Below are 24,196 nucleotides of genomic sequence, written 5' to 3' on the forward strand. Positions count from 1 at the left end.
ACCTGCTGTTACTTCTGATTATCGTAGAATCTCTGCATCCCTAACCCCATTTTGCAGAAAAGAAACTGAGTCTCAGAGAAGGTAAGGATTTTGCCCAAGGTCACGTAGAATGTAACCGGGGAGCTGTGATTTGAACGGCTGATGCTAAGTCTCCGATTTCTTCCATGTATTTAAATTCTGGTTCTGCACGTGCCAGCTAGGCGACCTTGGGCAAGTTCTTGACCTTTTCCTGACCGTTGCAGGCAATAATAGTGAAACAACGTTGGGTTGTGGCTGCCACATTAATAAAGTCTGTGACAAGTTAGAACACGACCTCGCATGAATCCACGTTACTTATTGCCATCTACGGTATATTTTCTGATAGTCCACAGTGAGAAAGGCTTGAATTCTGGATCTTCGTACAAATATTTTAGAAAGGAACTTAAACGATTCCAGCATAGATGTGTCCTCCCAGGCTGCTTGAAGCAGAGAAAAAGGCCACACCTTTAGACAGACCTATTCCTGTCCCCGGGGACAAAGAGAATTGATGGGGTGGAATCCCCCAGCTGGTGTCCAGCCCACCTGGAAACTTGCCTTCCACCCCATGCTTCGTCTCCAGTTTAAGATCAAGGCCTTATGGGTTTGAAAGGGTCCCCAAGTCGGCCAGTCCAACCCCCATCCTGGCCTTACATCCTTCCTCTGTGCATTATAGTTTCACACACTGGAAAGATGGGTGCTCTCAGAGCAAGGCCTTTCAGAGGCTGAGGGAGGTCTCCACCACTTCCTAATTGGGGGTGTGGGTGGGGAGGAGGAATACCTGGTATGTTATGAAACAAGGAAAAGCAGCATGCGTGTTCTTTGAAAGTTAATTTATTTTAACTAATTACACGGACAATTTATCACTTATAACTCAAAAAGGTCGTGGTACCATTGTGCCGTTCCCAAGATAATTACAAGACTTGCGAAAACTGTAAACTCATCACACACTGCAGCCCATGTGGCTGAACGGGCCACGTGCCCACATGAGGAGTCACATCTTCTGATCGTGTTGGTCTTTGTGACTGGACACGACGGAGACAGTTTAAGGGCGAGGCCCCTCCTGATGCACGGCCGGGGCCCTTCTTCCTCCACCTCGCCTCCTCCCTCCCCCATACGGCCAAGGGGATGCTTTGTCCAGGCAGGGCCCTTTCTGCAGGCTGGGTAGGTTTTAATAGCATCACCCTGGCTCCAGGGGGCAGGGACGAGTTTTCTTCGTCCCTGGCAGGCCCCTGACCTGGTGTAGGCACTCCCAGAAATGTGTTCCAAAAAAGTGCTGGGGGAACCACGCTAGTGGAGGCGCTGGCAGCCTCACTCCTGGCAGTTCAGCAGCTCCCGAGCCAGTGCCCAGAGCGAGGCGGGCCACGGGGTCCCACCCTGTGGACAGGGAAGGACGCTGCCTCTGGGGCCCCCCCGAGGTTTGTCCAGGGAAGGAGTGACGCACACAGACTGACTCTGGGGAGCCGGCCCTTCCTTTCTCCCCGCATGGGATGCACAGACATCCCGGGAGCCCCGCCGCCTCTGTCCTGCTCGCAGTGCCTTCCTGGAGCCCACAGTCTCCTGAGTCCCTCAGCCTCCCCGTTGTCATCACCAAGGCCTTCAGGCTTCTAGAGGAAGCTCTCAGGGCAGGTAGAGGAGAGGCCCTTCCAGGCCAACGTGTGCTGGCCTCGCCCCCTCTCTCAAGAGTCCCCATGCCGCCATCACTTGACTCCCAGAGCAACGTCACTCTGCTCCCTGCAGCCTCCTGGATCAACTAGACCCCAGGGCTTGTGCCTTTCACCCCCCACCAGAGAGCCCAGTAGGCGGGGGAACCCCCACCCCTGCAGACATCCCAGGCCTGTTCCCCGCAGCGTGTCTTAGCCTGTCCTCCAACTCCAGGTTCTCTCCTGAGCCACTTCCACAACACAACCTCTAGCCATCATGTCTGACGCTCGTCTCTACATCAACAAATCCAGAAAAGTCGTGGGGAGAGACTTTGTTATCTACCAAAGTGAATTCTAACTTCACCTCTCTTTCCAACAACTTTATCATTGTTCTCAAGCATTTATGTGCTATTTGGGGGGATCTGGGGAATCCAATACAGGAGAACAAAACAAAGACTTGAAACTTGCATTTTTCAGATGGGAAAACTGAGGTCCATCTAAAGAAAGAAACATACCCAGGGTCTTGAGAGGAGAAGGTGGAGTGGATGCTTGGTCCACTCCCTGTTTCTGACTGGCAGGTGGTGCAGGCTGAGAGCAGGGGCTGGGCTGGGCTGGGCGGGGCTGAGAGCATCATATCCAGCCCGCGCTTCTCAGGAAAAGCCCATCAGCCCGGCTGCCCCTTAGAGGTTGGCTCTCTGGCTTCCTAACGACTCCAAGAAGGAGTGAACTCATCTGAAAGAGGCTTTGATTTGAGAAGAGCAAAGTATGCCCCAGAGACTGAAAGCTGGGTCCTCCCTAATGAAATGGCTGAACAATCAAATTTAATCTGTGACAGCTTTATGCTGTGGCTGGAGGTGGCAGAGAGGGTATGAGAGACATAATTGCTTCTAGAAACAATAAGGAGAGGGCCAAAGAGAAATGAGTTAATTAACATTGGCTCTGAACAGTCTTGTGTTCTTTCTCCCTTTTTTTTTTTTTTGTGACGTCAGAGGACTGAAACTGGCCTGCGCCTCTTCTTTATCCCCAATCTTTGGATCCACGCTGCTTTTTCTCTGCATGAACTTGGGCCCCAGTTTACCCTTCTTAAAAATGAGATGAGTGGAAAAGGTGATCTTCAAAGAGAGACCCACTGAACCCCTTTCAATTCTAGCAATCAAAACTCAGTGACCTTTTGAAAATCATCACTAAGAGAAAAGACCCATTGTCTCTTTCTTATGAAGTCCCATTACACAGAATCCAAGCCTTATCTTTACATCCCTCCAGATCCAGGCAAGCTGGGTCACGCGTGCTGTGTGCCCACCTCAAGGTGGGCAATTAGCAGACACCACTGCTGTTCATCTTCCTAGCATCCCGAGAGGCAGAGGCTCCTCGCTCACCTCCTCAGTGTGGGGGTCAGCCCCCCTGCCCACACGTCCAGGGCTGGAGCCTGCAGAGCAGGGATGCAGGGACCCACCTCCCTCTCCTGGCTTTAGAGCCCATGTCCTCTCCCCCAGGCCATGCTGCGGTCTCCACAGGCAGGAAGCCAGGTCCCCAAGGGACTCTGGTCAGCAAATGGCTGGCTGCCCTTTGAGTGGACGCCTGGCATGGAGAGGTCACGGGAACGTGGGCTGTGCCTTCTCCAGCTGGTTTCTGTTGGACCAGATCAGGGATTAGGTGTCCTGTCGTTGTATGCTCTGCGTTATTGGGTGGACACAGAGCCTTCCCCTTCTGGGGCAGCATCCCAGGACAGCTCTGTGCATCTCACCCACTTTGTGCTTCTGAAAGCCAGGCCTCACTGCGGGAAAGGAAGTAACCTGAATCCTCTTCATAGAATGACAAGGGGGCGGCAGCTGGTGGAGCCCCAGCTGAGGGAAGGCAGGTCTGCAACAGTTGGGAAACCTTGGCGACAGAATGTGAAAACCTACTTAGGGATGCAACCCTCCCTTTGGCCTTAGAAATTTCTTCCACCAAGTGTGACAGCTGAGGAGGGGGCATCCACGTGACCTGCTTCTAAGGTGTGGGAGCGTGATGGCCTGATGGCCCGAGTGGGGACCCTTATCGCCCATCACATCCCAACCCTAACAGCAGTGGTCACAGCAGAACCACTGCCACCACCGCGGGTGGTCAGCCCTTCCTCTGCCAGGCACCCAGCTCAGCATTTTACAGCCATCATCCCATGGATTGCTCAAATGGCTTCGCTCTATAGGTGACAATAAATTAAGTAGCGTGTCCAAGGTTATATGACTAGTAAGAGGACAAGTGGATTTTAAACCAGGTCTGCCCGACTCCCAAACTCATGCTCTCAACCACTGTAATGTGCTGTCCTGCTTCACTGCCCTCTGGTCCAGTCCAAGAACTCAATGGAAAGTGATTTTGGAAGGTCACCAAAGCAAGCTTCGGGGACCATAAACTTAGGGCTGAGACTTTAGTCCAGGGGACCCAGAGGTCCCCAAGGGTCTCTTGGATGTCAGGTGGCAATGCTTGGAAGGCCAGGGCTGGGGATGTGGCTGGGGGAGCAGGAGGGACAGGAAAAAAAAGCTAATTAAGGCCTGCTCAGGTTCAGCTGTCATGACCACTGTTCGGTGGCCCGGCGTAGTCAGAAGGGCAGGAGTGAATTGCGTGGAATGTTTTCCAGCCTTTCAAAGCATTGTTTTATAGAACTGTTAATGCTATGGGGAAAAACAAAAACAAAACCAAAAAACAAACAAACAAAACTAGCCTACCATGCTCATACTGTCTCAGTTTTATGAAACTTTAACATTCATGTGCCTATATGTAGAAAAATATTAAAGGAAATTATTGCCAAGATGTTGCCAAGGGCTCTCTCTGAGTAGTGATTTTTATAGGTGAATTTCTCGATTTCTTCTTTCAACTTTTCTAGAATCTCCCAATTTTTCTTCCACGTATTGCTTGTATAATCAGAAGCAGAACTAGGGAAGAATGAGGGTGTCTTGAAAAGAGGATTTTCAAAGCAGGCAAGCCCGATTTCAGCTTCCAGCTCCCAACCTCCTGGGCTGTGTGTCCTCTGGCAAATGTTTGCACTTCTCTGAGCCTCGATTTCCAAATCCAGACATTTGAGATATTAATACATGCCCCGAGGGATTCTTTTGAGGATTAAATTAAGGTCATATCTAAAGCAGAGATGTTTGGCAAGATGGGATAGCTACAAATTTACCCACGCTGGATCCCTTGGGGGTCCTGGGTGGCCAGGTAAGTCACCGTGCAGGCCTGAGCAATCCTTCCCCTCCTTGGTCCTCAGGTTCTCAAATATGATGGGGAAAGGGTTGAGCCAGACCGTGGCTCACGGCCCTTTTGCCTCAACTAACCTCCCCCCTACCCCTCCTTAAGTGGTACCGGGTACCCGCCCAACTGCCCTGGGACTTGCTCAGCGCTGCCTGTGGTCTGCCGCTCCACACCAGGGGCAGTCAGAGCTGGAACCGGGCCTTCGCATCGGTTGGCTCCCCTGCCAAGGATCTCGCAGGATTTCCGGGGGCACCCCACCACATCCTGACCTCGCTCAGCAGGTGCACCGCCCCGTGACCCACATCGTTCCCTGCTCTCCACTCTGGGCAGGTGCAGCCACAGGCCTGTCCTCCCTGCCCCCCGGGCCCATCTTGTTCTCCTGCCCCTCCGCGGAGAAGGAGGCTGCGGTACAGCCGGCTGGTTGAAACCCCTTTTTCACAGAGTTTCCCCAGAAGCTCAAATGTAACATAGATTAAAGCAAGCTGCCGACTGGGAGCTGGGGACTCAGCACTTTTTGCCCCTTTGTTTCTCCTGATGGGACTCCCTGACCCTAGGAGATCCTAAAGCGCCGACTGAGAAAGAGCGGTCCAGTGCCCTTGTATTACACAGAAGAGGCTCAGAGAGGGCAAGACATTTGCTCGAGGTCGCTCAGTTAGTTTGGAGAAGTGCTCTGACCCCCTGTCCAGCCCTCTCTCCACCACAGAGAGCCACTGCCCATTTGCCAGCACTGACCCCCATGTCCGTGAGCCTGTGCTCTGGCCCCCTCCACCCTCGGGTGCCCCGAAGGGGATCTCGTATACCCTCAGGATAAGAGGGGGGCTTGGCTCTGCCCTGAGACCAGGATGGAGGCCACCTAGAAAACATGTTGTGGTCATTGTAGGATGTCATAGGAAGAAGCCAGCTTTGGGACCTCTTGGCGCGGGGGCAAATTTTAGTTTTACCTCTCAGGAAGTCACGAAACTTCTTTCCATTGTGTTTTGTGTGCTTTTCTTTTAAAAATGAGCATAGCCGGATCTGGCTTGCTGGATTTGCACAAGTGAAGATTAGAGAGTAGGTGTTACAAGATGAGCTCATTGCAGGGTCGGGGGGTTGGGGAGGTCTCTGTGGGTCACCCCTCTGCTGACAATCAATGTGCCACAAGCAAGTGCCTTCACCCCAGGCCTATGGGACCCACGTGACGTGATGTCCAGCATGGAGAGGTGGGCAACACCGTCATTCCTGACATGGCTTTAATATGTCATTAAAAATCAAAATTTAAAATTCCCCCACATCTTTTTGTTCTAGATCAGCTTTTCATACTCGGAGCGCCACCCTCCCCCCACCCCCGCCCCCGCCTCCAACCACAAGACACAAGGCTGGTGGGATAAGGTGCCCCCAGTCTGCGAGTCTGTTGGACACAGAACACATCTCCTGACAAAAACCATGTCACAAGTGACGTTCAGGCCCCGGGCCGGGTCCTGGGTACCCACAGAACCTATAAGCTGACACCAGAAACCTTGGCAATGAGAAAATAGTCGTTAAGACAATTATTTTGATGTTAGCTCACACAGATGCACAATTGCACAGAATGGGAAAACAGTGAGTACAAAATAGGCTTTTCTTTTCACGTCACATGTGGATACTTGGGAAATACAAGACATTAGAAAGAGGAGGGATCGTGAAGTTACTGATTCCTGTATTACATCACTTTTCCCAGCAAGGCTTAGTTTTGCTTTTTTTCACACACATGAACCACCAGCAAGGCTTATAAGCGTATCAAGTGAGATGGAAATTGAAATCTCACCTCCTAACGGCATTTGCATGTGCTGAGCCCTGCTTGAATCACTTGTTAAAACACGCAGGTGCCCAGGGTGAGGACCCCCGAGCTACTCTTTTTCAGGTCACCGTCCATCCTTACCTCCTCGGGATCACCTGTATTGCCCGAGACGTGGATGCTGATTCTAACACTTGTTTGTGTGACTGTTTGATGAAGGACTGTAAGTGCCGTGAAGACGGAGGTCTGTTTTCACCCAGAGCTGGACCACAGTAGATGTTCCATAAGGAAATAAAAAGACTAGATGAAAACTGAGGAAGACACTGTGCCTGGGAGAGACACGCCGCTGTTATGATGCGTCTTGTACGACTGAAGAAACCAAGCATTTGCATAACTTGTCCGAGTTTATTATCGAGCCGGTAAAAGCGGAGGCAGGGCTGGAACCCAGGCAACTGCCTCCAGAGCCCGGCTCTTAAGTACTCTGCTCTGAGGTATAAGGAGATGGATGGAGGGTTACGTAAAGCTAAATCGACCCCTTTTTATGACAAGATCACAACGTAACTCTCATGTGCTAGAGGGTCAGGCACTTCCTAGGTGTTCAGTAGGACCATTAGGAAAATTGATAGGCATTTTAGGAGGTGGGTTCTGACTCTCTGGGTACTTCAAAATTCTATTCAGATGAGGTATTTTTAAGCTGATCGTCCATGTGACTTGGCGGGTGTGGGGGTCGGGAAGAGTTGGGGGGAGATGGCACACCTGTACTTTGAGAAGGAGCGTGGCTGCCTCTCACGGTTAACTGAGATTTAAATTTAAAGACTTCAGTGACAACTGGTTCGGTGACAACTGGTTCGCCTCTGCTCTCTGTCCTGGGCTCTGTCCCCTTTGTGGCTCACACCACAATTCGTCATTACGTATTTGTTTCTTTAATAAGCCCAGGTTATAAACTCCCTGAGAACACGACCCCATGTCTGTTATATCGCTCGGTGAAAAATCATTATGTAGCAGGTGCCTGGCGCATAGTAAGCGCGCGCTGAATTTGGTCAAGTGGCTAAGAACATCATCTACGAAGTTCCCAGCACAGTGCAGGCAGGCGGGGCTGTGCTTTCAGGGGCAGCCTGACTCTCTCAAAGTAGTCCTTTCCCCCTAAGGACAATCAGGGAGGGACGAGTCCCACTTTCTTCTGAAGCTCCTTGAGTCTCCTCACCTTCCCTCCCCCCACCCCAACCCTGGCCATGGTCCCAGCTGCCTGGATGATGCCAAGGAGGAAAGTGTGACTTTGCAAAGCTGTTTGACAACAAAAGTGAGCCACTTTGAGGCCCCACTGTCTGTATCTCTGTATTTCTGTCTGTATCTCGAGTTACCGTAATGAAATGAGCCCCCTCCCTTCGTGGTTCTCAGATGGGAGGAAGTGGTTGGGACCCAGTGTACTTATTTCCTTTGGAACTCTTGGGGAAAAAAGAGAGGAAGGAAGTCAGTCACATGGGACGGCCTCAATGCATATTCATTAAGGGAAGGATGGATGGATGGACGGGTGGTCGGTCATATGGATAGATGGATAAATGTGCTAACAGGGCCTTCGAGTTGCTGACAAGAACTAAATGCTCTAGCCTGACATGCTGGCAAATTTTTAATGAGAATTTTAAGCTCCAGCTTCTCTCAGAGCTGGGGAAATAAATTCTTGCTGAATGTCAGATAAAAAATTAAAACCCAGCAGCATCAATTAATGCAGGAAGCTGATGGGGTTTACAGAAATGAATCATTTCTAAGTCTTCAAGAAAGATCTACTCCCCTTGGAAATATATTGCCAGCTCTTGAAGCTTGGCGTGGGGAAATTTTTCTGTAGGATAAATTTTTTAGGAAGATGATTTCAGTGCAATACAAACCTACCCGTATCGGTTTTACTTATGTGAGATGGAGGAACACGCAGAAATAAGCTCTCAGAAAAATCAAGAAGGAATGTCCAGGGTGTCAGCTGTGCAGCTGGACCCCTCGTATTTCACACTGCCTACTAGCGTTTACTGCCTAGGCGTATACAAGTAACTTGGGGTAGTTTGTCTGGGTTAGGAATGATATTAATAGCGGACCTTTAGTATTTAGCATCTCCTACAGATTGTGTATAATTTAAACTTCTTGCAAACTCACAAGGAAGCTAGTCTTTTTACGAGGAGAAAACTAACCCTCAGGGAAGCAAAGTGACTTGCCCAGGGTCGTACAGCTAGGGCACTGGCGGCTGACGCAGAATGTTGGCCCAGGTGTAGCTGATTAAAACAGTGGGTTTCCCTGGTCTTACTTCCCTGATTCTAGATCTGTTTAAGACGCAGAAGTCTAAATAGCTTTCAGTCTGTCTGTTCCATAGGTTTTTAATATTATTACCATTATATTTTTTGGAGCATGTTAAGCACTCTTAAATAGCATTTTTCCAGCTGGAGACTATAGATTTCACCAGATTTTGCCAGAACTTTGATTTGGACTTACCTCCCCAGTTTTAAAAGGACCACAGCCCCAACTTATAGCACCTCATAGCAAATGACAGAAAGATGATTTGCAGACTCTGGGGTATATTTTCTCCTACAACCATGAGCACGGCTTTAAATGCACACTTTTGTCCTTCCCACACTTGCTCTCACTGAGGTGAGGCTCTTCCTCTCCCACCTCAGCCCTTGGAGCCCTCAGAGGCTCTCACTAGCTGTGCCACTTGGATGAATCACTTAACCTCTCTGAGCCTCATTTTTTTCATTTGTCAAAAGCAAATAATCATTGTAATCTTACAGGATTGTTCTGAGGATTGCAGGAGAAAAACTTTTCATGCGACACCCCTCCCCTGCCTCTCAGCTTAACAGACACCATCCCTCCACACTCGTGTACAACCCCAATTCAGGACATTCTGAGGCCAAAACCCAGGTCATTTGCCTGACACCAGTCTCCCTGGACATCTAAGAACCTAAAAAGGTGTGGCGTGTGCCACACTAGGGAATTCTAGTTTTCCAAAATCTCCTAATTCTCGCATTTTATTTCCAGATTTTATATGCCTTGCATGGCCTTTCCTTTAATCCTACTCCTGCCGCGTACACATCCCACCTACTTGGATTCTCGTTGCTTATTCTCATCGGTTATTGTTGCCATCTTCCCACAGAAGATCCACGCTCCCAAACTCCTAGAAACACTATCTTGATGTCCGCCTGCCTGAGTTCCATGTACTTTTTAGTGTCGGGACTCCACGCTGATAGCATTGATTGAGAACCTATTGTGTGTCTGAAACTGGCCTGGGCACTTTGCATATATGAGCTCATTCAATCTGCCCCATACCTGTGTGAGGTGGGTACCATTATTCCCACTTCACAGAGGAAGAATGAAGGCCTGGAGAGGTTTAAATATCTTGTCCAAGGTCACACTGCTAGAAAATCTAATAGCAAGCAGGAGTGTCTTCAGTAAGAAGGCTGCTATGTACTAGGATGTTCTGTAGCTGGAAAATCTTCTCTGGGGGGAATGTGCCCAGCCTGAGTTCTCCCAGCCCTTCCTGCCATATGGTTCCCCATCACTGAGCAGCCACGATGCACCAGCCACTGAGTTAGGAGCTGAGTCGCACTTGAGATCTGGTTCTGCCTATCTTCCCAGAGCACATCTGTCTCCAGAAAGTCCACCTGCTGCCAGCTGTGTGTCTCTGGGGTCCTGAAGCCTCCCCCACCTCAGCCCCCACCAGGTCCCCCCAGATACCTTCAACAGCTGGGCATGGTCTCCCCTGGGAGTAGCTGAGGAAGGGCTGCCAGGAGCACTGTCACCGCCTCTCCATCAGCTGCTGCTTCTGCGGCAGAGTGAGCCTCGCGCGGGTGCCGAGGAGCCCATGCTATCAAGAAGCGCAGTTGCAAAACTGGTTGCAACTTCCTCTGCTAGAAACGAGGAAGGCTTGCAGAAGGTAGGTTCCTGTTTTCAGCAACCACGCTGAGAGCAGACTTCTCTCTGTAAGGACAGAGCAGATAGCAGCATTGATCTTTTTTTTTTTTTTTTTTTTTTTTTTACAAAGCACTTGGGAATATGGGCAGCTTGATTATAAATGTCCGGGCCATGCTCAGCTTTCAGACACTGGGACTTTTTGTCTCTAATTAAAAGGCAGAAGAGGCTGAGAGGCTGCTCTCACGGTCCCCAAAGCTCACTGGGTCCAAGGAGGCCGTAGTTCAGAGCTGCAGCTTCTCTTTTCTTAGTTTCTTGATGTCCCTGCCCAATGGACCCCGGAGCAGAGCGTCTGGCCCTGGCTCCGCTGTAGACGAGTTTTTAATTGGCAGAAACTTGAAATGGTGGGCATCAAAGACCCTTAACAGAAAGGAGAAAACCCCCAGCCTTCCTGGGGATGCACACTGCCCCTTAGCTGTTCTGCAACCAGAAGAAACTGGAAAGGTTATGAAAAATAATCAGCTTCCTCAGGTTCCTGATTAAAGTTGACTAAGAATGCAGGGTAACTGAGTGTGTGATGCTTGACCAAATCCTGGATCAAGGCAGAAGGACTGGAAAGAACATCATTGGGATGGTGGTGGGGTGGAGGGAGGGCGGTATTCAAATATATACCAAATATTAGATCACTTGTGTCCGTGGTAATTTTCTTGGGTGTGATAATGACATTATAGTTATGTGAAGAATGTGCTAGTTCTTAGGAAATACATGTTGATGTATTTAGAGGTCAAGAGGCCTGGTGCCTTTAACTTTCAAATGATTCATTAAAAATAAAAGAAAACACACATACATAAAGAGAAAGAATGAGAAATACAGAAAGCAAATGTGGCAAAATGTTCATACTTGGTCAATGTAGGCTAAGGACGTATGTGCACTGTACTGTTTCAAATTTTTGGTGGGTCTAATCATTTTTATTTATTTTTTTTATTTAGTTATTTTTTAAGCTCTTTATTGGAGTATAATTGCTTTACGCTGTTGTGCCAGTTTTTGCCGCACAACAAAGTGAACCAGCTGTATTTATACATATATCCCCACATACCCTCCCTCCTGCAACACCTTCCCACCCTCCCTATCCCACCCCTGTAAATCATCACCCGTCATCTCATTGATCGCCCTGTGTTATGCAGCAGCGTCCCACAAGCTGTTTTACATTTGGTAGTGTATATATGTCAATGCTACTCTCTCACTTTGTCCCAGCTTCCCTTTTGCCCCCCACCCCGTGTCCTCAAGTCTGTTCTCTACGTGATAGTATACAGCTCCCTGTTCATAGCATGTGAGTCTCAAGCAGGAAAGTCCAGGCACATGGGGCCCAAGAGCTTGTTGGTGGCTGGGATGGAAGCTGCCAGAATGCTGACTCGAGGCCTGCCCTGGAGTTGCCTGGGTGAGCTGGGGATGCCAGATGACTTCCCTCTGAAGAGCCCTGGTCCACCCCCCCACCCCCACTTCACAGAGAAGACAGAACATCCAGTGACTTGCCCAGAATCACACAGCTGGTCCCCAAGCAGAGCCAGGGACAGTGTCTTGGGCTGGTGATGCCCTCCCAACCCCGTGGGGCCGACACAGCCAGCAGGGACAGTCATTTAGAAACCTCTCTCAGTGTTGTTATCGAAGATGAATTAGAAACACCAGGGCTGCTTCTAAATTTAGCAAGAACTCTGTACTAGAGAGATGCTTCCTTAGACAACTTGTGAAAGTCCATGCTCTGCGCAGGGCACGCTGGGAAGGTGCAGAGGAAATGTTGCGAAGCCTGAACGGGCAACTCGCCTCGACGGGGAAAAGCAGGAGGGAAGGAAGAAGCGGAAGTGGGTTTTTTCTCCCCTCAATTCACCCAGAGGAGTAAAAGAGGTTTGGCTTGATAGTCAGAAGGCACGAGCTTTTGGCAACTTCTCAAAAAATACTCACTGAGCATCTGCTATGAGTTAGACTCTGAATTCATTCCCTCATTCAATCATTTAATCAATAAAATTTCCCAGGCGCTGGAATTCAGCCGTGCACGAAAGCCCCACCCACACTGAGCTTACCTCCTCTGGGGGAGCCGGGGATGAAGAGCGCACTACAGCAACTATCGATTCCGGTGACTCTGTAAGGAAATGAAATGGCCAGTGTGATAGCGGGGATGGGGGATGGGCTGTCCGTGCCCATTGGCTGAGACCCACGGGAGGAAAAGGAGGCAGCCTCGGGACAAACTGGAGGGTTAGAGGCTCAGGCAGACGTTGGAGGGCAGGGGAAAGGCACAGTGGGGCTTAAGGAAGCTCCAAGTCTGATGGCGGAGGCGGACGGCAGGCCGGCAGGGACCACAGAGGGGTCTCCAGCAAAGCGAGTAGTCCATGCCCAGGAGAAGCTGCTGCAGAAAAGGAAGCCGGGAATTGGGAATCTGGGTTGCAGGATCCACTCTGCCCATGTCCAGGGGGTGAGTGGGCGACCTGGGGCTGCTGCTGACATGCCCTGGCCTTGGTTTCACTACCTCCCTTTCACCCCTGGGGTGACTGTGCAGAAACAGAGTGTACGTGAGAAAAGGTTCCTGCAGCTATTAACCGTGCTACCAGGAATCCTGGGCTGTGGCCCGAGCAGGGGCGTGGTGTGGATGTCGGAGCCCGTAATTGGCAGGCGACACCCCCACCAAGGTCCTCAAGTATAAGCAAGGGGTCAGCCCTGGCCAGGTGACCCTGTCGTGTCCGGCAGCCACACTTCAGAGCACATGGAGACACCCAGGTCCATTGGTGTAAAAGCACCTGATTTCCAGAGGGCCTTGCGAGTTAATTAGCTGTTAGGACCCAGGCTAATGGCCACAGGCAGATTAGCAAGATGCCCCCATGGGATGAGATCTGCTTGATTAATTTCCTCGTACGTATGTGCCGTCATCACCTTATTGAAATGAAATGTTCCACTTTGTAAACAACCAGCTTTACACACATAATGTTGTTGGGAGTCAGGTACTATATCCCCAGCTGGGGCTCCTCAGGTCTCCTAACCCAAGCAGGACCAAGCCTACTTCTCCAGTGTTAGGTCCCAGAGGGGCTCCAGGCTCCAGGAGGTAAAGGTGACTCAGTGTCACATGGCAGGGGATGCAATGCTTAAACCCCACAGTTTACAGCTTGGTCCAGTGTTAGCAGCTTCCCAGTTCTACTCAAAAGTATTCTTCCTTCTTTCTACATAAATGTTGGAAAAGATAGAAGATGAAAAAGGCAACCTCAAGTACTAGTAAGCGCTCATCAATGGGGAGAGTCAAGCGTAAGTTAGTTCACTCAGTAGGGAAATTCAATAAGTGTGTATTGAACGTGAGGCTTGTACTTGGTGCCGTAAAACTGTCGATGGGATTCTCCTTTCCAAAGGGGTTAAACCATACAAGCCTCAAGATGCCATGCAAGCTAGAAGTTCTCTGAGAGCCAAGGTCGTGCCTCTCCTATATGGCTGGATAAGTACTGACTTCTTCACTCATTCATTCATTTATTCAACAACCATTTGTTGAGCACCTGCTATGTGCTAGGTGCTGCCCTTGGTGCTGAGTTAGAGAAATGAACAGGTCGTGGCATAGAAGGCGGCTGAGGGAGTGGGGACAGTGAGGAGAGCGCTCATCTTAGAAGAGAATTCTGAAAAGATGCCAGAATGCCGCTGTCATGGAGATCAGGAGGAGGGGAGATCAGGAGGAGGAGCGATCAGGCAAAGCCAAGGGCAAGTGCAGAGGTTTGGGATTAGAAGTGCTGGCAGGTTCAAGGAGCAGAACGCAGGGAAAGGGGTCTTATATCGGGTGGATGCTAGGAAAGGAACTCAGCTCTTGCTGTCATTGCTCTTCATTCTTCCCAAGGACTCTCCATGTCTAGACTTCACCCGGAGAAACCGAGGCTCCTAGGGTCTGACTTACTTTCTCTGGGCCTCCCATCTGATGAGGTCTAGCCCCTGGAGGTGAGCTTGCGGCACACACTCCCACCTGGTCTCCTCACATCCCAGTGCTTCTCTCACTCGCTCCAAGCCCTGTGTGCCTGAACGAAACTTAGCCCCATCTCCACCCTCCGCAAGCACCTGCCGAAGACTCCTGAATCCACAGGACCGGCTCCATCGCTTTTCCTGGTGTTCGACTCTCATCACAGTTTGTCCCCCACTGTCCCCCCATGAGTCCTCACTCAAGGCCTCCACGCCCCTTCCCCCGCAGGGACCTCCTGTGCCCCTCTGCGCTGCAGCCAGGCCTCCCACCACTTTGCCATGTACTTTGCCCTCCCTGGGCGAGAGGTCCTCCCTCCTGCCAGGGCCCAGCCCAGAGCTCACCTTGTCCTTACGAGTTCCCAGACCTCTCCCAACCAAAAGGGATGGCTGTCTCCTCACAACACCCCTAGGAGTTTTACCTGCCCTGCAAAAGTAGGACACACGCATATTAGAGTCAAGAGAAGAGAGGGGTTCAAGGTGTCTGGGAGCTGGGCGACCTTGCCAAGGTTTCTGAATCTCTCTGTGAGCTGAATGGTGTTACAAATCCTACTTCCTTCCCGGGGTTGTGAGGGTCCATAGGAGGATGTGTGTGGATTACCTAGCATAGTGCAAGGCACATGGTGGGGAGGACCACGGAATATGCATGCCCCCATTTCCTTTCAAAGTGGAACATAAGCTGTGGAGGGCAGGGGCAGGTCTAACACATGACCGTGAGCCCAGCACCGCACCTGGCCCCAAACAGGTGACCCATAGCCATCCATCGAATGAACGAATAAATGAAGGCGATGGAGCTGCCTTCTGGACAAAAGCACGTACTCTGTGAATACTGGCTCTTCACCTCTGGGAGGACGATGAGCTAACCTTGAAAATCACCTGGGAGACATCAGACCCTATTGTCTCTTGAGAGGTGGGAGTTGTTCATGTTTCTGGAACCATCTCCAAAGTTGGGTAAGTGGTCCATCTGGTTGAGCTGAATTCTCCGGCTAGAATGGGACCTGAGTGTAGGTCATCCGAACCGCTGTGCTTCTCCGGGAGGCCTCTTGGAGCTGACAGTGTTCTCTGGAAAAAGGAAGCAGAAGCTCTGCTTGCGCTGGGCTGCTCTGCAGTGAGGAGTTGCATCAATGCGTTGATTCACCAGAGCTGTTCTCTTCTGTTGTTGCTCAACCTGACCCCATCGCGTCCCTCTCAGGGACAGCGGGTTCCCAAGAGCTTGGGAAGCTCTCTGAGCAGAGGTCCAGTGTCAGTCTTCACAACGTTGCAACTTTCTTTTCCTTGCTAACTTCCTCTAGACGCACTAAGATGCAAACTTGTTTGTTTTCTAGATCCAACAAGTGTTTATGTACTTAAATGAATATTGTATTACCTAAATATTAGCCTCATGCCAGCCATGAGGCTAAGCTCGGGGGGCACAAGGGTGATGGGACACATGCCCTGCCACCCCGGAGGTCAGGAATGGACCACGATGACAAGGCAGCATGCTGGGGGTTCTGTGGTGAGGGAAACCAAAGCAAATGGTTCAAAATGTTGCAGTGGCCCCGAGGCTTGATGGATGGGTGATGTTCAGCTTAACCTTGAATGTGAGCAGAGTCCCCCAAGACTACACATTGGGCGATGCTGGCCAAGAAGTTCCATTTGTGTCTTTTTTTTTCTTGTTATGGGACGACAAGTTGCATGTTGTCTGCCGTTGCAAGTGACTTCAGTATCTGCCACTCACCGGGCATCCTACCTCCTGTGATCTCCTCTTCCCTCTCAAAGGCACCTGGGACAGGCTGATGCGTCGACCCTCCTCAGATCAGTTCCGTCTCAGCCCAGGTCGGCCCCAGCCTTCCACCGCCCTCCCCTCCTTGTGCTTGGCATTTGTGTGGATTTCTCCCTGGTCCTCACTGCTCCAACCTGCCATCTCAGTGGCCTCCCCCTTTCTTCTTTCTTCTTCTGCCTGCAGGCTCTGCTGGCTTTGCCTCTGAATTTACTCCTGCTGTTCTCCCCTCATTTTAGCATCCACCAGAATCAGGGATGAGTCTTCTATCCGGGCCAGCCACAGCTTGATCCTTTCCTCTTAGGGACTCAGAGCCTGGAGGAAGGGCTCGTGTTCCCTGTCCCCCCCTGCTCTTGTCCTCTGTCCAAAGGTGAGTTTCTTCAGCTGTTCCAATGGCCTGTTCCCCAGACTGGCTCCTGCCCCGTGGCACTGGTAGGGAGGAGGGATAGCAGGAGTGATGCCATCTGTTTGCGGCCGAGCCTTTTGCCAGAACGACCTGCGATGGCCCCAGAGGCAGGGAGTTTGCCGATTGCTCTTATTCCTACCAGAGGAGCAGATGCTGCGCTCCCTGGGGACATCCTGGCTGGACTCTGTTTCCTTCAGCTCACTGAGAAAAGGGCTGCTTCCTGTTCTCTAGGGCAATTATCTCCAAACTTTTTGATCATGACAGTAAAAAAGTTTTGAGTAAGTATTCCCCATATATGCACACTTTAGAGTCATTATACACACAGATGACTCTACTGATATATACATCATAAATATAAACAAATGTATTTTTTGGCCGTGCCACGTGGCATATGGAGTCTTAGTTCCCCAACCAGGGATCAAACCCGTGTCCCCTGAAGTGGAAGCACGGAGCTCTAACCACTGGACAGCAAGGAAATTTCCTAAAAAAAGGTTTTAAAGGGATAAGACTGCTTAAGTGATATTTATAAGTAAATATTTTAGCATTTTCTTCCTGTGCTTCAGTGGATTGTCTTGTGTACCCTCTTAGGGAGACCAAGACTCTAGTAGAAACATAAAGGAGGGGACAGGGCATCATTTTTAAACAAAGAGGGTTCTTAACGAGGAGTTTGGAAACACTACTGGTTATCTTTCCTTGGTGCAAATATATAGTCAATCTTCTGCGAAGGGCACAGAGATCCTTGTGAATTCCACTTAGAAAAAAGACAAGAGGCAGTCTTCCCAAGAGAAAGAAGAATCAGTGCATGGTGGCATTAGGCCCCATGAAGGGAATTTCTTCAAGGGTCTCCCTAACACCTCCCTTTCCCATCTCCATATTGGTCTGGCTTCCAAACACTAAGTTCCATAAAGGCAGGGAGACTACCTGTTTTGTCAGTGATGGACACCTAGCACAGCACCTTGCATGGCCAGAGCAATGAGCAGACACTTACTAGGAGGAAGGAAAGGCAGAAGGGAGGGAGAATGGGAGGGTGGGACAGAGGGAGTGAGAAAAAAACAACCTCTCTTCTCTGTAGATTATAAACTTTAAGGTTTTAATCATCCTCAGATTCCCTGTAGCATCTGGTATATAAGAGGTGCTCAAAAATGCCATGGACTTATTCTGATAACAAACTAGCTTCTAGCAGCAGAGCAGGCTGTGTCCCTGGGCTGGTAGAAACAGCTGGATGGACATTTAGAGATCAGGCCTTTGCGATCAGCTTCCCAGCTTGACTAGAGTCAGGCCTCTTAACTACTTTGCCCCTGTATTTTCATCTCATAAACAATATTAACAATTACACTCGCCTAAACACCTCAAAATGTGCTTTAATGGCACAAAATGAGGTTACGATCTATCACAGCATGATTATGGCTTTCATTAAAGTCCCTTTTCTAACTTCTAACTCTCTCATTCTATGATGCCTTCATACTTCTGTGAGATAGGCTTTTCCCTCGTGACAAGATTCTGTGGTTGTCATCTAGAGAACAAGCTCAGAACTGGCCTTGATGTAATTGAGAATGCTGTCATCCGTATATAAGCCACTGGATGGGTGTGAAGTTGTCAGTCAGCCTTTACTTTATCACCCACTGAGCCACAGCTAATTACACCCGGCAGCATGGGGCCACTGAGGTGGGACAGGAAAGGGTAGACAAGCTCAGCTGCTTAAAATATCCTTGGTCAAAACAGGATTTCAACCCCCAAAGCCTTCTTTAGACTGGAGAAACTTTCACTATTTTAAAAAATTTTAGTTTGAATAGCAATAATATTATAAATAATAATAACTGATCTCTGACAGTGCTCTACACGATATAAAGTATTTTTCAAACCCATTATTTCATTTAATTTTTGCAAGAACTCTTTGAAATATCAATTTTGAGTTTAACGATGGCTACTATATATTGGAAACCTAACACATGTAAGCACATTACCTTTTATCTCATCAATTCATCTCAATAAGCAAGTGAATTAAATATTCTTCTTACCCCCATTTTACATTTGAGGAAAATGAGGCACGGGGGATTTAGATAACTTTCCTAAAGGCACACAGCTGGTGGGGGGGAGGGGGATGCTCAACTTGAACCTGGGCTGGTAATGGACACACAGCCCACACTCTCAATGCCACACCTTGAGACACTATTATATACCCATTTTACAGGTGGGGAAACTGAGACCCAGGGAGTAAAGCCACTTACCAGGCTGTCAGCTCAGGACTCAGTAAGATTTTTCTAACCCCAAAGCCCATGCTCTGCCCATTCTTTTTTCTACACTGTATAATAATTTATACTTGTTTTCACCTGACAAACTTGGAGGGAGTGGTGTTGCAGATGATGTGACGTGGATTCCAGGAGCTCAGCCGGGGCAGGCATTTAGAAGGGTACCTACTAGTTCATAGTGATGCATCAGCACCTTGGCAAGAGTCCCCTGGGATTGTTCACATCGGAAAGTTTGGGGAGCTGGTCTGCTGGAATAATGGGCCCCGGGGCTGCAGGGCCACCCTCGTTACAGGGTGAGGATTGGACTCAGACCTCACACTCAGCTGAAGCTAACACAAGATAAGGAAGTGGGCAGTGGAAAAAGCCGGGCCCATCTGAACACACAAGGCCAAGTGCGGGAGGGTTGGAGTCTGAGGCTCAGGCCTGAAGACACAGCTGCCAGGACAGGCCAGGGTCAGGGGTTTCAGTTCAGCTGGTTGTGCAGACAGTTTGCCCTCAGGAACCTCAACGATCGAGTCCATGGTGGCCTCTGTGGTCCGGATGGTGGGTGGGAACCCTGGACTGTCCACTTCTGGTGTGGCCCCCTCCCTCCAGCCCTCCTCCCCACCACTGTGGCCAGCACAGGGACACCCAGCCCAGAACCTGACTCCAGCACCCTCAACTGAACTTTCCGGGGTGGCCCCTCACCCACGCCTTTGCACGTGGCACCCAGAAAGGCCATCCTCGGCCAGTGCCCTGCTCCCAGTCCAGCCTCTGGCCACGACGCCCCTTCCTCAGATGACCCCTTCAAGGATGTCACACCTGCACTCGGCCACATCCCTCCTCTCTGCTCTGCTCCCATGCCCTCTGCACAGAGTCACCACCGGCCATGTCCACACAACCCCGGTCATCTCCTGGTGCTACTGTCCCCTGAGAGGCCACCCTACCCAGGTCCCCTTCTGCACATACAAGACCATTCACACCCACCAGAGTCTCAGAACTTGCACACGCACTGCACTTCTCCAGCGCAAGCGCAGGAAGCCCTTTCCATGAGTCAGAAGCTGGTCAGGGCCATTTACTCCAGGAGGGAAGGGAGGAGGAAGAAAGCAAAGAGGTGGGGGGTGGGGAGCGGGGATGGCGATAGGGAGGTGATCAGAGGTGATGGGGAGGAAACTAGTAATCAGTGGCTTCTCACTCCTAGATGTCTGGGCCAGCCTCTACTGTCTTCTAGATGCGCATGTTTGGTGGGGAAGTTCACATGCCATGGCTGACTGTGGAGTCAAACTTACAGGGAAAGCAAGCAGCTCAGTTTCTCTCGTGGGGCAAGCATCCAGGCTTCAGTTCTGGGCCAGCTTCCTCTGGGCTGGGAATCTGGGCAGTGCCCCTCACCCCTCCATCTTTCCACCTTGAAACTAGATATATGAGTACATCCCTGGGCGGGGGCTGGCTAACCCCTAGAGCTGCCACCGGCACCATTTTTGCATGTATACTGATGTCACAGAACTAAGAAGGATGAATTACAGCCCAACTTTACAAGATGGATTTGGTGAAGCTCATTGATTTGCCCAACATGACAAGGCCACTGAGGGACAGAGCAGAGGCTTGAACACAAGTCTTCCTGATTTCTGAGTCTATGTTCTTACCACTTCTCTACACTGGTTTTGTTTTTCAAAAATTTAAGGAGCATGACAATGTATTGGGTTGGCCAAAAAGGTTGTTCAGGTTTTTGCATAAGATCTTATCCAATAGAATTCCAACAGATTCAAAAGAATTAGTCCACGAAGGGCTGGCATGTCCTACTGGGAGGACCCGCAGAACTAAGAGGAAGAGAAGGAAGGGAAGCCAGTGGCACATTTGCTCTGGCCCTGGCCCCGTGCTGAGCTCCTCACGCAGTGTACTTGCTACACCTCTTGCAGCAAGGCTGGGAGGCAGGTGTTTTATCGCTGAGGGGACTGAGGCTTGAGGAGGTGACTAATTTGTTCAAAGCCAAAGAATAAGAATGTGGGAAGCCCAGGCTGACATCCTCTAAGGCCAAGACTTGCCCTCTTCCTCCACACAGTCCCAGCTACCCTAGACGTTATTCTGGGCCTGCTGGTCCCTGAGACAAAGCCACAGGAATATATGAATGGAAAGCAACATCTAGGCACTTTTACAAGTTATAATTTTGAAATTATTTTTAAAAGGTGACACTTACCCACCGTATACATACAAATTGCTCTTTGAGAACAGAGGGAGAGATTCAGGAGCCTGCCTTTTCAATTCCCTTTGAAATAAGGGGGCAGCCGTTGCCTTGGCCATCACTCAGGGTGTCACTTTTAAAGGGTGATACCTTTGCCTGGGAAAGCAGTGCTTTTCAAGTGCCAAGCGTTTAAATGGTTTCTGACAGCCAGAAGGTGACTGAGGCCATGGGATGTAATGTTTGTGACAGATGGAAAAAGGCATTTTGTCAAGTCTCCAAGAGCCTGGAGGAGAAGCATGACAGGAGCGCAAGCTCTGTTCTAAACGGGCAAAGCCAAGGCTGAGCAAGTGCCTGGGAGGCATTCCCCCCCACCTCCACCCCCCGCGCCACGACCCAGGAGGGCTCCCCCGAGCGGATACCTGGGCAAGGCCTCCGCACAGCGCATCCAGGTAAAGGGGACAATTTGTAGCCAAGCCACGTGGAGAGTAACGTTTGCCAAAGATGTCAGGAGAAGGGAGGTTGAGTGCAGATAGTCGCCTGGTCCCTTTTCCCTTTGGCACAGGGAGGCCAGGCAGTGCGGCTGCGTTGGAGACCAACAGACTGAATCCAACTCAGAAGCAGTGGGTGATTTGGGACAACTCATTTATCCTGTCTGAGGCTTTGTCCTTCTTTAATGAAAGGGACACAGCCTCCTCTCCCTGGTTCAGAGGTTTAGAAGATGATGTAAAGTGTGTAGGACACAGCAGGCGCCCACTACCTGTTGGCTCTTTCCTCCGCGTGTAAATGCAGCTGGTCAGTAGGTTAAGTTTGCAAATAGTCATATACCAAGGTACAAACATTTTGTAAGGCATTTTGGCAGCACATTGTAAAAAAAATGTTTTAAATATATGTATAAAATAGAATGCTAGGTGGGACTGCTGGACCTTGGATTAAGCAGTGGTTTCTTATAAAGCATATGCAGCAAAGAAGAAAATGAATACTTTGGTCTTCACCAAAACTAAAAACTTTTGAGCTGCAAAAATACCATCAAGAAAGTGAAAAGACAGTCCATAGGATGGGAGAAAATACTTGCAAATCATATATCTGATAAAGAACTTATATCCAGAATATATAAAGAACACTTAAAACCCGATAACAAAAGACAATCCCAATTTAAAAATGGACAAATGATCTGAAGAGACATTTCTCCAAGGAAGATATACAGATGGGCCATAAGCACGTGGAAAGATGCTCAACATCACAGACATTAGGGAAATGCAAATTAAAACCACAGTGAGATACCACTTCGTACCCACTAAAACCACCATAATAATCATTAAAAAGACACTGGTAAGTGTTGACAAGGATGTGGAGAGATTGGAACATTCATCCATTGCTTGTGGGAATATAAAATGGTGCAGCTGCTTTAGAAAGCACGTTGGCTGCTTCTGAAAGGGTTAAACATAGAGTTACCATACGACCCAGCAATTCCACTCCTAGGAATACAACCAAGAGAAATGAAGACATATGTCCACACACAAAATTAGCATGAATGTTCATAACAGCACTGCCTATAATCACCAAAAAGTACAAACAACCCTAATGTCCATTCGCTGATAAATAGATACACAAAATGTCATATATCTAAACAACAGAATACTATTCAGCCACAAAAAGGAATGAAGTCCTGGTGCTTCCATGCTATACCACAGGTGAAGTGAAAGCAGCTGGACACAAAAGGCCACAGTACTGTGTGATTCCATCATATGACGTGTTCAGAATAAGCAACTCTGTAGGGACCGAAAGGACAACAGTGGTTTCCAGGGACGGGAGTGAGGGTGGAGAATGGGGACTAACTCCTGGTAGGTAAAGGATGTTTTGTGGGATGATGAAAATGTTCTAAAAGTAGATTATGGTGATGGTTGCATGACTCTGTGAATATAGTAAAAACTATTAAATTGTATGCTTTAAATGAGTGAAAACTGTATGGTAGATGACATATCTCAATAAAACCATTTTTTAAAAGTTAGCTATAGAAGCAAGAAACATGGCTTAAAATGCTATGTAAATGTTCATCATACATACACAATACAAAAATACTTTCCTTTAATAAAGGTTTTCACATGGTATCTGTTAGGAAACGATTAAAATTATGTAAGCTGCTCATTCAATACATTTTCATTATCTTGCAGAAAAATAAACGTATGCCTTTTGACCGAGTAATTCTTTTGTATAAGAAAATCATGATGGCTCTGTGGATAGATTTAGCTACAAGGATGTGCATTTCAGTGTTGTCTAAAACATCATAAAACTGGAAACAATAAGAGCTCTTGCTGAATTGAATACTCACATGTGCAATGCACCCTACTGCTATCTGAAAATCATCTTATTTTTCACTGCAATAGTCCTCTAGGGAAGCTAGCAGCATCATTACATGTCTTCGTGCAGATGAAGGAAGAGTCCAAATCAAAAAGTACAAATCAGAGCTGGGCTTTGCATCCAAGTGTTTGACCTGCAGCTCCTCCTATCCTCTCTGTAACTCTCTCCCTAGCAGCCGAAATACCCAATGCATGGTGGTAGTGCTCGTAAATAGTTAGGTATTGGTGCAGACTCATACTCACAATGGACCGTGAGGCGAAACAGACAGCTTCAAAATTAGTACGATCTATTTTATTCCCTACATATAAATATACAAATACACACAGACACACACACACACTCACAGGCGCACAGAAGAGACATGCTGAAAGGCTAAGCAGTATTTGACAGTCGGCTCCTTGATTTGGAAGATCATATGTAATTTTAATTTTCTTTATTTTCCTCAAGTTTATTTTCTACCATATATTTTTGTGCTGTGATTTTTGCTTTAAAAGTTGCAAAATTTGCTGTTTTACCTTTAACTAAACTGCGGTTACACTGATGGCTGTAGAACGATACACACTAGCTATTTCCAGGGTGTGAAGAGGATTGTCATGTTGTGAGGATGGTGAGTCTTGTTCCTGGGCCCACTCCTCTCGGTCAGGACCACCTCCCTCCGCCCTCAGGGGTCTTCCTCTTATTTCCCCTGCCAAGTGTTCTTACACGGTCTTGTCCTCGCCACTTGTGCCGCTTTCCTCTTGACAAGAGTCAGGTTATATTTTAGTATGGGA

At 49.0% G+C, this 24,196-nt stretch overlaps 1 protein-coding gene across 2 annotated transcripts in view; it reads left to right on the plus strand.

Moving 5' to 3' along the window:
- TG (thyroglobulin) overlaps positions 1 to 24,196 on the plus strand; it is a 238,538-nt gene that overhangs the window by 170,111 nt on the left and 44,231 nt on the right. The gene's annotated exons all lie outside the window — the stretch shown is intronic.

Source organism: Hippopotamus amphibius, chromosome 5 (genome assembly GCF_030028045.1).
Source record: "Hippopotamus amphibius kiboko isolate mHipAmp2 chromosome 5, mHipAmp2.hap2, whole genome shotgun sequence".
NCBI classification, from domain to species: domain Eukaryota; kingdom Metazoa; phylum Chordata; class Mammalia; order Artiodactyla; family Hippopotamidae; genus Hippopotamus; species Hippopotamus amphibius.